Below are 13399 nucleotides of genomic sequence, written 5' to 3'. Positions count from 1 at the left end.
CTCTGCGCGTTTAGCGAATATATTAGTTGTACTTGATGTACATCACGAACCCATAGAAAAAAGAGCGATAGGGAACTTGGGGAAATGTTGGGTTAGTTGTGCTCGGAGGAGAATGGCGCAGTTAGAGCTTCCACCGGTATTTCCACTATTGCGTGGGATAAACAACACTAACGTTGCTTAAATAATAATATCGGCGTGAGCTAATTTTCTTAGTACTACCCGAGGAGGTTACCCTCCTTGGTATTACTCCTGTTAGGAGGCGGGGGGTAAGCCTGGAAGCTACAAGCTTGGCAGAGCTGCTAAGTGCTTGGGTTGCATAGAGCCTAGTTTCTTCCAATGCCAACGATTATTTAACACACTTGTGGAAGCCCTCTATTTCCTCAAAATGTAAATTAAACTGGAAGCTACTTTCTTTCAAGACAAAAAAAAAATACCTCCTATTAAACTTGTAAACTACGCTTCTAGGGTTCTGAGTTGCTCCATTTAGAATGAATTATAACTGGCGCTTAGGTTTTCGCAAAAATGGAAAGTCACCTCCACTGAGTAACTTTGATTGTATATCAATCACAAGAGGCTCTTTATTTCGCCAATTATAAAAAAAACATAACCAGTTTAGCTCAGCGAGAAGATTGCAAAAACCAGTAACTGTTCTCTTAGAATCCCAAAGAAATAGCAAGGAAATAAGCATTCACTAGAATATCACACACAACATTTTTAACCAAAACCATTGAACCTCACAGTACAGTCACCAATAATATATCCCGAAGTCTAGTGAAATATAAAGTTTATCCATCTGAGCATTTTGTGTGAGGATTAGAACGGTCGGATCAGTTTTTCTATAAATATTCACCGGCGTGGCACGTGCGAGTGAATATGCATAATATAGCTTTATGCACTCAAACCCAAAACTAAAAGTGAATGAAGCAACCACAGTGTTCTTGCATTAGTTGAAGGCGTGGGGATTTATCTTCACATTTTAATAACAGGACGAATTCCAGAGCACAATCGAACAAATGTATCCTGAATCCACCTTCATCAAATGCAGGGTGAGGCTCCGGAAACTATGTACTATAGCAACGTAGTCTGATGCTGGCATAAAAGGCATGGGGGAACAGAGGCAGCAAGTTTTTCATAACAGTTCTTTTTATCCAATGAAAAACGTAGACATTAGAGCATAGAGACTATTCACTCAGCTTTAATTTTGCTAAAGGGGTCGCTAACCACTCCTCGGACTCGGTGGAAAAAATTCCACGCGCGGATAGCATACGCTTCTGTGAGCGTCTGAGCCAAATTTTCAATCGTACATGGCACGTGGAGCACACAAGCGGAGCGCGAAGTCACTTTTTCTCAAACACTGACTTTTCGACAGGATCCTTCTCTTTAGTCTGTACGGGTGCAATATTTATCATATATCATATATGCATACGCGGCTGCTATTGACCCATCAAGAAGGCATTTGGATCAGTGCGCTACTTCCTGCTGTTATTGTGCATATTTATTGACGGAATTTAATGAAGACCCTGCGGTAAGCGAAAATCTGCTTTCGAATTTTGTTAAGTATAACGTATTTCTGGGAAAAGCCTGCCATAGTCTGCTTAAGCTCGGCCGCTGCTGCCCGCGCAGAAATAGAACTTTGGGCCACTCTGCTTATCGGCGGCTAAGCCGACAGATATCGCTAATTTTCGGTTAGCTTTGAACACTCAGCTAGCCTGGAACCACGGGAAACTTAAGGTCAGACCACACGCACACTTGCCACCATGCTTTTATTTCTCGCCGCTCCTGGTGAGACGCCTTAGCAGAGTTCGCTCCGTGGTGTGGTTTTGATAGCTCTTCAAAATGCGCAACTTGAGCGCGGCTACTATCCGTTGGTGAAACTGCTGCAGGACAAAGCCGGCCCGCAACGCGTAACACGACCAAACCAACGTTTCCTAGATAGCTCGAGTCCGGTGCAATTCAATCCGTGACGTCATGCTACCTTGCCCGAGTGTCATAGAACCTGACAGGGGCGGTCCCGAGTGAGATGCTATGATTTTGACGTCAGTTATTTCGCCAAGACGTGCTTGAAGATAAAAATTTACATCCAAATAGCATGATGTCAAAAAGAAGAGTGCCCTGGCCTTCAAGGAGGCGCTGGGCCAGCCAGGAGCATATGTGCGCGAGCGCGTGCTCAAGCCCCGTCGTGCACAAAGCAAATGCTGCGGATCACGCACTGCATTTGCGTGTAGCACACGTGGTCTGCTATGTAGCGCAGACGCTGCAGCCACCGAGGGGTGCCGCGAGGAGCCCGCTCGCTGAGTGCGCTGCGGCTTGCTGAAAACAACCACGTTCCGCGCGTACTAGGCGCTAAAATATGAAACAGTGGCATCTACGTGAATATCCGAAATCGAATTGGAACTGCGCGCCACGGTGACTTTCAGTAGGCGGAGCGTTGTGGGCCCGCTTGGCTCCGCAGTAGCTTTCGGAGTGCAAGACATTGAAGAAGGAGCAGCACCACGAAAGGTATCGTAGGCGACATTTGATTGCCAACTACTCCGCTTCTGATCAACGCATTGAAAAACTTTTTCGGCAAAGTATTGGCGAAATAGTCCATTTTAAGTTCAAATGCATGTCTGAACTCAAATTAAAAAATGATTCACGTTCCCATTGAGTAATGAAATATTGCGGCGCATTATATGTGTAGCTCGTCCTTACGCGAAAGAATAAAGCAAGCGATAACCTGGCATTGTCATTCTAAAATGTAAACTAATATCCCTGACACAATCCCAAACATGGCTTACGCGCTGACTTCTGTTATTTTAGATTTTGCATGCGAAGGAAATAGAAGAGTCGACCAGGCAGCGTCATTGCTGAAGCGAAACAAGTAACGGAAAGCATGAGTTCACGTAGAAATATCAGAGCTGTGAGATGTAGACAATGAGCTTCTTCCCTGTCCCCCCGCCGTAGTGGCGTAGCAGTGCCCAGAATTAAACCCACAACGTAAGACTCCTGAATTTAGTTTTGTAACTACCTGCTTTTCTGCGATGTTTGTTTTAAAGTAGAGAAACTAGGGTGAGTTGTATGCATTCATGGTTGGGAAAAAAATAACAGCACGAAATCAAAAACGTAGACAGATGAACATGCAGGACAAACGCTGCCCTAAAATTTGAAGTTTACATAAGCAGCGCTAGCGAAATATGCACAAAGAAAGACCGGGGAGGTATACCAATGATGCTAACAGCTTTTCACGCCTCTAAATTTTGGAACTCTAAGCTCCCGTTCTATTCAGCCTTTCTGAAGGCTTCGCATTTAAGCACTGCGGGCCCTATACTTAACGCCATCTGCTTATTTAGCTTACAGGAAATTGTGTGTTATTATTTCTCAGAATATTCTCCGAATCATCAAATAGTACCATCTTAAAATGTACTTGAGACTACGCGCCTTACTACTCACACTTCGTCGAAGTAAATATGGCTTTCCCGTTGCATTGACGGAGATGAACGCAGTAATAAAAGTGTGAACCACAAAACTAACTCCTTGTTGGCGGAACCTGTGCCCATAAAAGCAGGCTACACTCAAACTACAACGCTAGCAGCAAGCACACTCGTTGATTCTAAAAACACACAACAGCGCTCTCACAAAGTTTCTTTGAAAGGTCATATTGCCTGTCGTGCCTTGAGACACCGAACACCCACTCAATTCCCGGAGTAGTGCGGCAAACAGCAGCCGGTTTCGTGTTTCTAACGACGCGTGGGCGTTTATTGAGTTGTTCTACTCTACTCTTTCTCGTCGTTAAAGTAGAATTAATTGCTATGTCGTAACACGTTATATTGTGTTTCTTCAAAATCGATATCTGCGCCTGGCCCCTTGTGGGCTTCAACAGTGAGCAAGCTCAGGTACCTCGGAGATAACGGCACCTGGAAAGCTCCTACAAACTCTGTCGTCGGTTGCTTTCAAAGTGCTCGTTACGACGCGGTGCCAGCTGTATTGTCGGAGGAGACGCTTTTGCACTGATCCTGTCGGTCCGGTTGCCCAACTCACGCTGTGAAGCGTTGCTCTCACTGATCTCAGACGCTTTGAGTTCAGTTTGTTTCCCAAGTTGGCGGTGTCGTCGTTGACTTCCCACGTTTCGAAGGAACTTCATCTCTTGTTGGTGCGAACTCCGATTACTATATGCCAGGTAGGCTAATGTGGGAGTCCTGAACCTAAAAGGTGTCTACATTTCGTGGGCATCCTCTTACACTCCCAAGTGAGCAAAAGTAAATACCGAATCATAACCTTCTGCACCTTCTTCGAGCATTTACGCTGTCAATAAGGATTCATTGCAAGGATGGACGAAGTCATTATTCCCCTAAAGCATTTCTGATTTTGTTACAGTGAAGGGGAAACGTTTATATTATAGTATTTGCTTTTTGCTTTGGGATACAATATATATATATATATATATATATATATATATATATATATATATGTGTGTGTGTGTGTGTGTGTATACATAAATATTCTGACGAAGGCCGTGCCCCGGCAGCCGAAACGTTAAAGATGGTAAAGATGCAATTTTTTTAAGTGTGCACCTTCGTTTCTTCCACTACCTATGCACGGGACCTACAGGACATTTCATTGCATCATATATATATATATATATAGTCCCAGTATATAGTCCCGCTATGCGTGCCGCCCTCGCACCTGTTAAGCTTTGCCTAGACGCTAGAGTTTTACTATGTACGCGCAACCTTGCGCGATCGGACAGTACGTTTTCTGCTGTTGGCCGGCGGAGAAGGGAGGCTTTGTTCCGGCCGCAAAGCCCTCCGCGTCGCAGTAAGGTGCCTGGTGGTGGTCTCGTGCAGGCGCTGCCCTCTCAGTGCGCGCATATTTCCACTCATCTTTTGAAAGGTTCAATACTTACAAGCATTTGTCTCGCAAACCATACTTATTTCAAGGGAATTTTCCACGTCTCAATAATTTCTCTCGTCGTATTCGAGTGCTGATTGCCGTGTTATCGTTTGTTAACGAAGCTTTCCCTCAAGTCTAAATATTTTAAGGCAGTTTGTCGTGTGCGTATCATGGCCACGTACGCTTATATCGCCTTCCGTTTCTCTACCACGGATGCGCTTTAAAACCACGGCGCTGCAATTTTGCTTCAGAGACTTTCCTTTCCTTCTTTCTTCTCCTCCCTTAAACTGGCTCTCTTAACTACTACACGCAGAGACAAAGCAACAGCGCGCGCATTCGATCACGCGCTCGCCGAGCACGTGATCAGGCTTTTCATAGTCTCTAAAGCCGCTCGAGTTCGCTCTTCTCCAGGGGCGTCCATTTTTCCAAGAAAGTATGCCTTCCAACCACTCGACTGTCGCGGATGCCTTCCAAAATCAACTATCACGGACAATATCAGTCTCTTTCCATTTAAGTATGAGGTTCGGAGCAGGAGGTATGGCGCTTCAATGTAACCTGGGGCCTGATGAACCAACCGACTGAGCTATCTTTCCGAGCAACATCCAAGGGTCACGAGTTCAAATCCCCTGTTATCTTCCTTTTTTCCCCTTTCTTTCTTTTTATTAAAGTCTTTTCTTTTATTTTAATCACTGTGCGGGAACCCACTTAAAAGTTATATAGATCCTCAATTATGTATGGCCACACATGTGCAGGTCATAAATACCAGGTTCTCTAGCCGAGTGTCATCCGTGCGGTATAATCGAGCACAGATTGGTCCACCTTGACTGATCAAATAAGGCACCACTGTAGTTTAAATGAGGCGTACAACTCCTGCGGGACCCGCCGTGGTTGCTCAGTGGCTATGGTGTTACACTGCTGAGCACGAGGTCGCGGGATCGGATCCCGGCCACGGCGGCCGCATTTCGAAGGGGGCGAAATGCGAAAACACTCGTGTGCTTAGATTTAAGTGCACGTTAAAGAACCCCAGGTGGTCGAAATTTCCGGAGTCCTCCACTACGGCGTGCCTCATGATCAGAAAGTGGTTTTCTCACGTAAATCAACATAATTTAATTTTTAATTTAACTCCTGCGGGAACGGTAGAGTATCCGCCTCCCGAACAAGAGGACCGTGGTTCAAATCCCGGTGCTGCGCAATTCTCCACCGGAAAATAGCAAAAAAAAACCGTGTGTTGAGAAAATTGCACAAACAGGCCTGGAGTGCGGCCTGATCCCGGTGACCAGAACCTGTAACGCACTCTCTCACCAGAGCAGGATTGGCCAGCCTGGTGCAGTACTTGGCCACAACCTCCTGTATGAATACAACAACCAAACCCCGGCCCTCAGTCTCCAGCAGCCGCGAAGCAACTGACCACGGCGGTGGTCAGATCTGTGACGCAGCAGAGGGTACTAAGAATACCTGGCTCCGGACAGGCCGCCATTGGAATCTGAACCTGGCAACGTTTAACGTTAGAACGTTATCTAGTGAGGCGAGTCTAGCAGTGTTATTGGAGGAATTAGAGGGTAGTAAATGGGATATAATAGGGCTCAGTAAGGTTAGGAGGACAAAAGAAGCATATATAGTGCTAAAAAGCAGGCACGTACTGTGCTACCGGGGCTTAGCGGAGAGACGAGAACTAGGAGTCGCACTCCTGATTAATAAGGAAATAGCTAGTAACATACAGGAATTCTATAGCATTTAAGAGAGGATGGCAGGTCTTGTTGTGAAACTTAATAAGAGGTACAAATTGAAGGAAGTGCAAGTCTATGCCCCTGCATGCAGTCATGATGACCAGGAAGTCGAAAGCTTTTATGAAGACATGGAATCGGCGATGGGTGAAGTGAAAACTAAATACACTATACTGATGGGGGACTTCAATGCCAGGGTAGGCAAGAAGCAGGCTGGAGACAGGTCAGTGGGGGAATATGGCATAGGCTCTAGGAATAGCAGAGGAGAGTTATTAGTAGAGTTTACAGAACAGAATAATATGCGGATAATGGATACCTTTTTCCGCAAGCGGGTTAGGCGAAAGTGGACGTGGAGGAGCCCGAATGGTCAGACTAGAAATGAAATCGACTTCATACTCTGCGCGAACCCTGGTATCATACAAGATGTAGACGTGCTCGGCAAGGTGCGCTGCAGTCACCGTAGGATGGTAAGAACTCGAATTAGCCTTGACTTGAGGAGGGAGCGGAAGAAATTGGTACATAAGAAGCCAATCAATGAGTTAGCGGTAAGAGGGAAACTAGAGGAATTCCGGATCAAGCTACAGAACAGGTATTCGGCTTTAACTCAGGAGGAGGACCTTAGTGTTGAAGCAATGAACGACAATCTTAATGGCATCATTAAGGAGTGCGCAATAGAAGTCGGTGGTAACGCCGTTAGACAGGAAACCAGTAAGCTGTCGCAGGAGACGAAAGATCTGATCAAGAAACGCCAATGTATGAAAGCCTCTAACGCTACACCTAGAATAGAACTGGCAGAACTTTCTAATTTAATCAACAAGCGTAAGACAGCGGGCATAAGGAACTTTAATATGGATGGAATTGAACAGGCTCTCAGGAACGGAGGAAGCCTGAAAGCAGTGAAGAAGAAACTAGGAATAGGCAAGAATCAGATGTGTGCGTTAAGAGACAAAGCCGGCAAAATCGTTACTAATATGGATGAGATAGTTCAAGTGGCTGAGGAGTTCTATAGAGATTTATACAGTACCAGTGGCACCCACGACGATAGTGGAAGAGAGAAATTCGAAATCCCACAGGTAACGCCAGAAGAAGTAAAGAAAGCCTTAGGAGCTATGCAAAGGGGGAAGGCAGCTGGGCAGGATCAGGTAACAGCAGATTTGTTGATGGATGGTGGGAACACTGTCCTAGAAAGATTGGCCGCCCTATATACACAATGCCTCATGACCTCGAACGTACCGGAATCTTAGAAGAACGCTAACATAATCCTAATCCACAAGAAAGCGGACGCCAAAGACTTGAAAAATTAGAGACCGATCAGCTTACTGTCCGTTGCCCACAAAGTATTGACTAAGGTAATCGCAAATAGAATCAGGAACACCTTAGACTTCTGTCAACCAAAGGACCAGGCAGGATTCCGTAAATGCTACTCAATAATAGACCATATTCATACTATCAATCAAGTGATAGAGAAATGTGCCGAATATAACCAACCTTTATATATAGCTTTCATTGATTACGAGAAAAGGTTTGATTCAGTCGAAAGCTCAGCAGTCATGGAGGCATTACGGAATCAGGGTGTAGATGAGCCATATGTAAAAATACTGGAAGATATCTATAGCGGCTCCACAGCCACCGTAGTTCTCCACAAAGAAAGCAACAAAATCCCAATAAAGAAAGGCGTCAGACAGGGAGATACGACCTCTCCAATGCTATTCACAGCATGTTTACAGGAGGTATTCAGAGACCTGGAGTGGGAAGAATTGGGGATAAAAGTTGATGGAGAATACTTTAGCAACTTGCGATTCGCTGATGATATTGCCTTGCTTAGTAACTCAGGAGAGCAATTGCAATGCATGCTCACTGACCTGGAGAGGCAAATCTGAAGAGTGGGTCTGAAAATTATACTGCAAAAAACTAAGGTAATGTTTAACAGTCTCGGAAGAGAACAGCAGTTTACAATAGGTAGTGAGGCACTGGAAGTGGTAAGGGAATACATCTACTTAGGGCAGGTAGTGACCACGGATCGAGATCATGAGTCTGAAATAACCAGAAGAATAAGAATGGGCTGGGGTGCGTTTGGCAGGCATTCTCAAATCATGAACAGCAGGTTGCCACTATCCCTCAAGAGGAAAGTGTATAACAGCTGTGTGTTACCAGTACTCACATATGGGGCAGAAACCTGGAGGCTTACGAAAAGGATTATGCTGAAATTGAGGACTACGCAACGAGCTATGGAAAGAAGAATGATGGGTGTAACGTTAAGGGATAAGAAAAGAGCAGATTGGGTAAGGGAACAAACGTGGGTAAATGACATCTTAGTTGAAATCAAGAAAAAGAAATGGGGGGCATGGGCCGGACATGTAATGAGGAGGGAAGATAACCGATGGTCATTAAGGGTTACGGACTGGATTCCAAGCGAAGGGAAGCGTAGCAGGGGGCGGCAGAAAGTTATGTGGGCGGATGACATCAAGACGTTTGCAGGGACAACATGGTCACAATTAGTACATGACCGGGGTAGTTGGAGACGTATGGGAGAGGCCTTTGCCCTGCAGTAGGCGTAACTAGGCTGATGATGATGATCATGATGATGATGATAAGTCTCCAACAAAAATGCGTATCTAAGATAAAGTCAGTGCATATAATGCGTCAGACAAGGCAAACAAAGATGTTGCGCAATCAAAGATTCACAGAACCCTAGACCCGCCCCCATTCTATCCACTCCCCCCGATGTATTGCACGCGACGGAAAGCGGCGTGCTTGCTCCCCGCTTTTCTCCCTTGCGCATTGAGCCACCATTGTCGGCTCACCCATTCCACCAACCCGCTCCCCTATGCTTTCACTCGCAGATACAGCATGCGGCCCGCGGTCACGATGTTATCGCCCTTGGACTTTATACCAGACATGAGGGCGATGGTGATGTCAAGATTGCGCCTGAAGTGTCGATATAATTGCTATCGCAATAACATAATAAAAGGTATCCGGCAATTGAAGTGTCCCGTAGCCCATTACTTTCCGCAAAAGAAGCGAGAAAATCGAAATTTAACCATGCGACAATTCGCCGCGCCGCAACAATGTATTTTTTTCTCTTTTTTGGGGCGGTGGCACCGAAATGAAAAAAAACGAAAAGGAAAGTATGTTGGCCACAATAAGATGCCTACTTTGGGCACCTAATGTGGCTACCGAAGGAATCTCCAAGAGAACGTGAGATGCTTGGTCCACTGAGAACCATACGCATACTGCTCGGCATCCTACACCGGCGAGACAAGACTTTCCAGAGAGGTTGCGCTCAAGCAAACGCAGTGCAATCCGTCGAGTCCCCACAGTGATGGCGGCAAGCAACCATTGTTTCATTTCCTCGTCCGCTAGCCAAAAAGCGTCCAAAATTCTGCCAGGCGAAAGTCCGCTCTGCCAGAGAAAAGCGAACGCGCATCGAAGTTTGCCGCGCGGTGGTCGGGGCAACACGAGAAAAACGCATGCGCTCTCACTGGCTTTGACAGCCCGTGGGGTAGCGAGAACAAAAAAATTGAAGAGGTTCAATGTGTCCTCGCGAGTAAAAGTTGAAGTAGAAAAAATAAACGAGAACGGAGTTACCTTGGCTGGTTTTAGTGTCTCGACATGGATGCTTTGGCGGAGGTGAAAAAAGTTTTGATATTTTTTGTGGGACATGACGGCATAAATAAACCCTCCACTTCCTCCTGGCCCAAAACACTTCCTGTTGGGATGCCAACTTCATTTGCAATCCTTCGTCTCTTTTGACGTTAGGTTAACACCACTAAAGAATTTCTTTTTCTTGCCACACTCATTCTAATGTAGGTCGAATAGAGGAGCAATTGACACGACGAGTGCTGTTTGACAAGCAAGGAATTCTCCCGCCAAAAACGGCGCTGCCGAAAATGTACCCGGTACGCTTGATAACTAAAGAGAGAGAGCGAGTCGTGTGAAGTTGTTTTCAAAACGTATTCACTCCTCGTTTTTAAGCTGCTTGGCTTCCAACGTTATCAAAACGTATTCACACCTCGTTTTTAAGCTATCTTGTTTGGAACCTCTTTGATGCGTCGATTTTGGTCAAAAATCCGTTTCAGACGTTGAATCGCTTAATACGACGTTTTCAAGACTTTGTGTGCTACCTGGGAGATGCCTCTGCTACCTCGACGACGTCATCGCCTTCTCGCCAACGTTCGACACTCACCTTGAGCCTCTCACAAACATACTTGATGTATTTCGAAAAGCGAAGCTGCAACTTAACTCGTCCAAATGTCGTTTTGACCAGCGACAAATTACTCTTCTGGGCCATCTCGTTGACGCTTCCGAAGTACAGCCTGATCCCGACAAAACTCGCGCTGTCCGAGAGTTTCCGGTTCCGAAAACAGCCGCAGACGTTCGAAGTTTTGTACGGCTGTGCTCGTATTTTCGTCGTTTTCTTTCAGATTTTGCTACAATTGCTAGGCCCCTTAACTAATCTTTTGAAGAAAGGCGTACAATTCTCGTCGGGTACTGCAGTATCCATCGCCTTCTCTCGTCTCGTCACTCGTTCCTCACCCCCCATTCTCGCCCACTTCGACGCTGATACCCCTACAGAATTACGTATAGATGCCAGCGCTGATGGCGTAGGTGCCGTCTTAGCCCAGCGTCAGGGTGGGAAGGATCGCGTTATTCCTTACGCGAGCCGCCTCCTAGCACCATCGGAGTGCAACTATTCCATTACGGAACGAGAATGCGTTTCTGCTGTCTGGGTGGTTGCGAAGTTCCGCCCTTACCTTTAGGTCGCCCATTTTTCCGTAGTCACTGACCATCATGCTCTCTGCTGGCTCTCATCGCGAAAAGATCCTACAGGCCGGCTTGGTCGATGGGCTTTGAGGCTACAAGAATTTTCATATTCCGTGGTGTACAAATTTGGCCGCCTGCACCAAGACGCTGACAGTTTGTCGCGTTACCCTGTTGACGACTGTGACTCCTCCAATATTGCCAGTGCTTCTTGCGTATTCTCTGTATCCCAGCTGCTTCATTTCGCCGACGAGCAACGCCGTGACGCCTACATCAGAGCACTCATCGACCGTTTTGAACACTCTCCGGCCGATGCTGCTCTACGACTCTTCGTCCTCCGCGACGGTACTCTGTACCGTCGGAACCTTCATCCGGACGGCTCTGAGTTCCTACTTGTCATACCTAAACCCCTCCGCTCAACCGTTCTGGAAGAGCTTCACGACGCACCAACGGCAGGACACCTCGGCGTATCTCGAACCTGTGACCGTGTACGTAGCCTTTTTTCTGGCCGGGCCATAGCTTTAGATTCTTCCTAAACCATAGCTTTAGATTCTTCCAATCGAGTACTGCCGTCCGCGCCACTGCCCCGCGACCATGAGGTCTCCGCTCTCAAGCTTCCGTATTTCTGGTCGTCGGACTCGGAACTTTGGCTCATTACCATCGAATCCTTGTTCTGTCGCAACCGCCTCAATTTGCAGTTATCCATGATCGACCACGTCGTTGGAGCGCTTTCACCTACTACTGCTGCGATTGTTCGCGATGATGTGCGCTCATCGCCCGTCAACCACCCATATGACCACGATAAGGCGACCATCATCGAAGGCACTAGTGAAGCGGAGCAGCATCGATTACAGCCACATCTTACATTGGAGGAGCTCGGCGACCGCAAGCCTACCGAATTATTGCGTCGCATGCAGGCTTTGGCTGGAGATCCCTTTCCTTAAACTGACTGCGCACTTCTATGAAACTTTTGCTACGGCACCTTCCACCGCAAGTGGGCTTAATCCTGACCGCGTCTTCATTCTCGGCCTTGGAATCTCTGGCATATTTGACCGACAAGATTGTAGGTGTCGGTTATTCCTCCATGGCCACAGTGCATCGCCCTCCTGTCCCTCCATGTCACAGCGCAGCTCGTGGCGGCACCTATGCGTGTCTCATCGAAGCTAACGATGAGCTCACACCACAAGTAGCCCGACTGACAGCTGAGGTCGCTACCATCCGAACACGCGGGCCACGTTCTTCCTCACGAGCTCCCCGCCCCAGTCCCGGCCACTCTGAACTCCGTTCTCCTCTTGCCGTTACGCTTTGCTGGTACCACCGTCGCTATGGCTCACGCGCCAACCAGTGCCGCCAGCCCTGTGACTACGCGGGAAACGGTGGGGCAGAACACTGACGGTAGCCGCTGTTCCCGGTCCCAGATCCAGTTGCTTTTTCCACGTCACCGATCGCGTCACCAAAATCCGCTATCTCGTCGGCACTGGGGCCAAGATTTGTGCCCTTCCTCCTATGTTGGCTGAGCGCCGCCGCACTCCCGACTCGCCTCCTCTCGCCGCAGTCAAGAGATTGAACATGTAGACCTACGGACGAAAGTCGCTGACACTTGACATTGGTGTCAAACGTATCTTTCCCTGGATCTTTTTCATTGCGATTGTGCCCCAGCCCATTATCAGAGCCGACTTTCTTTGGCCTTACGAGCTCGTCGTTGACTTGCGGCACAGCTGCATATTGTACACCGAGACGACCTTAACCATCCGAGGAGTTTCCTGCCACAATCCAACGCTTCCCCAGGCGCACACGGTCGTTCCCGACCCTTACTCAACCGTCGTTACCGAGTTTCCGGACGCCTTCTGATCCCTCTACTTTCAGTCCTCGGTCGCTCACAGCGTGATACATCATGTCGTCACGGTTCGCCCTCACCTGTTTGCTGAGGCTCGTCAACTCGCACCGGATCGCCTAGCTGTTGCGGAAGAGGAGTTTAAGCCCACCCTTAACCTTGGCTTCATTCGTCCCTCCTCCAGTCTTTGGGCCTCGTCACTCCATATGGT

This window comes from Dermacentor variabilis, chromosome 6 (genome assembly GCF_050947875.1).
Source record: "Dermacentor variabilis isolate Ectoservices chromosome 6, ASM5094787v1, whole genome shotgun sequence".
NCBI lineage: Eukaryota > Metazoa > Arthropoda > Arachnida > Ixodida > Ixodidae > Dermacentor > Dermacentor variabilis.
This window is presented reverse-complemented; position numbering follows the sequence as displayed.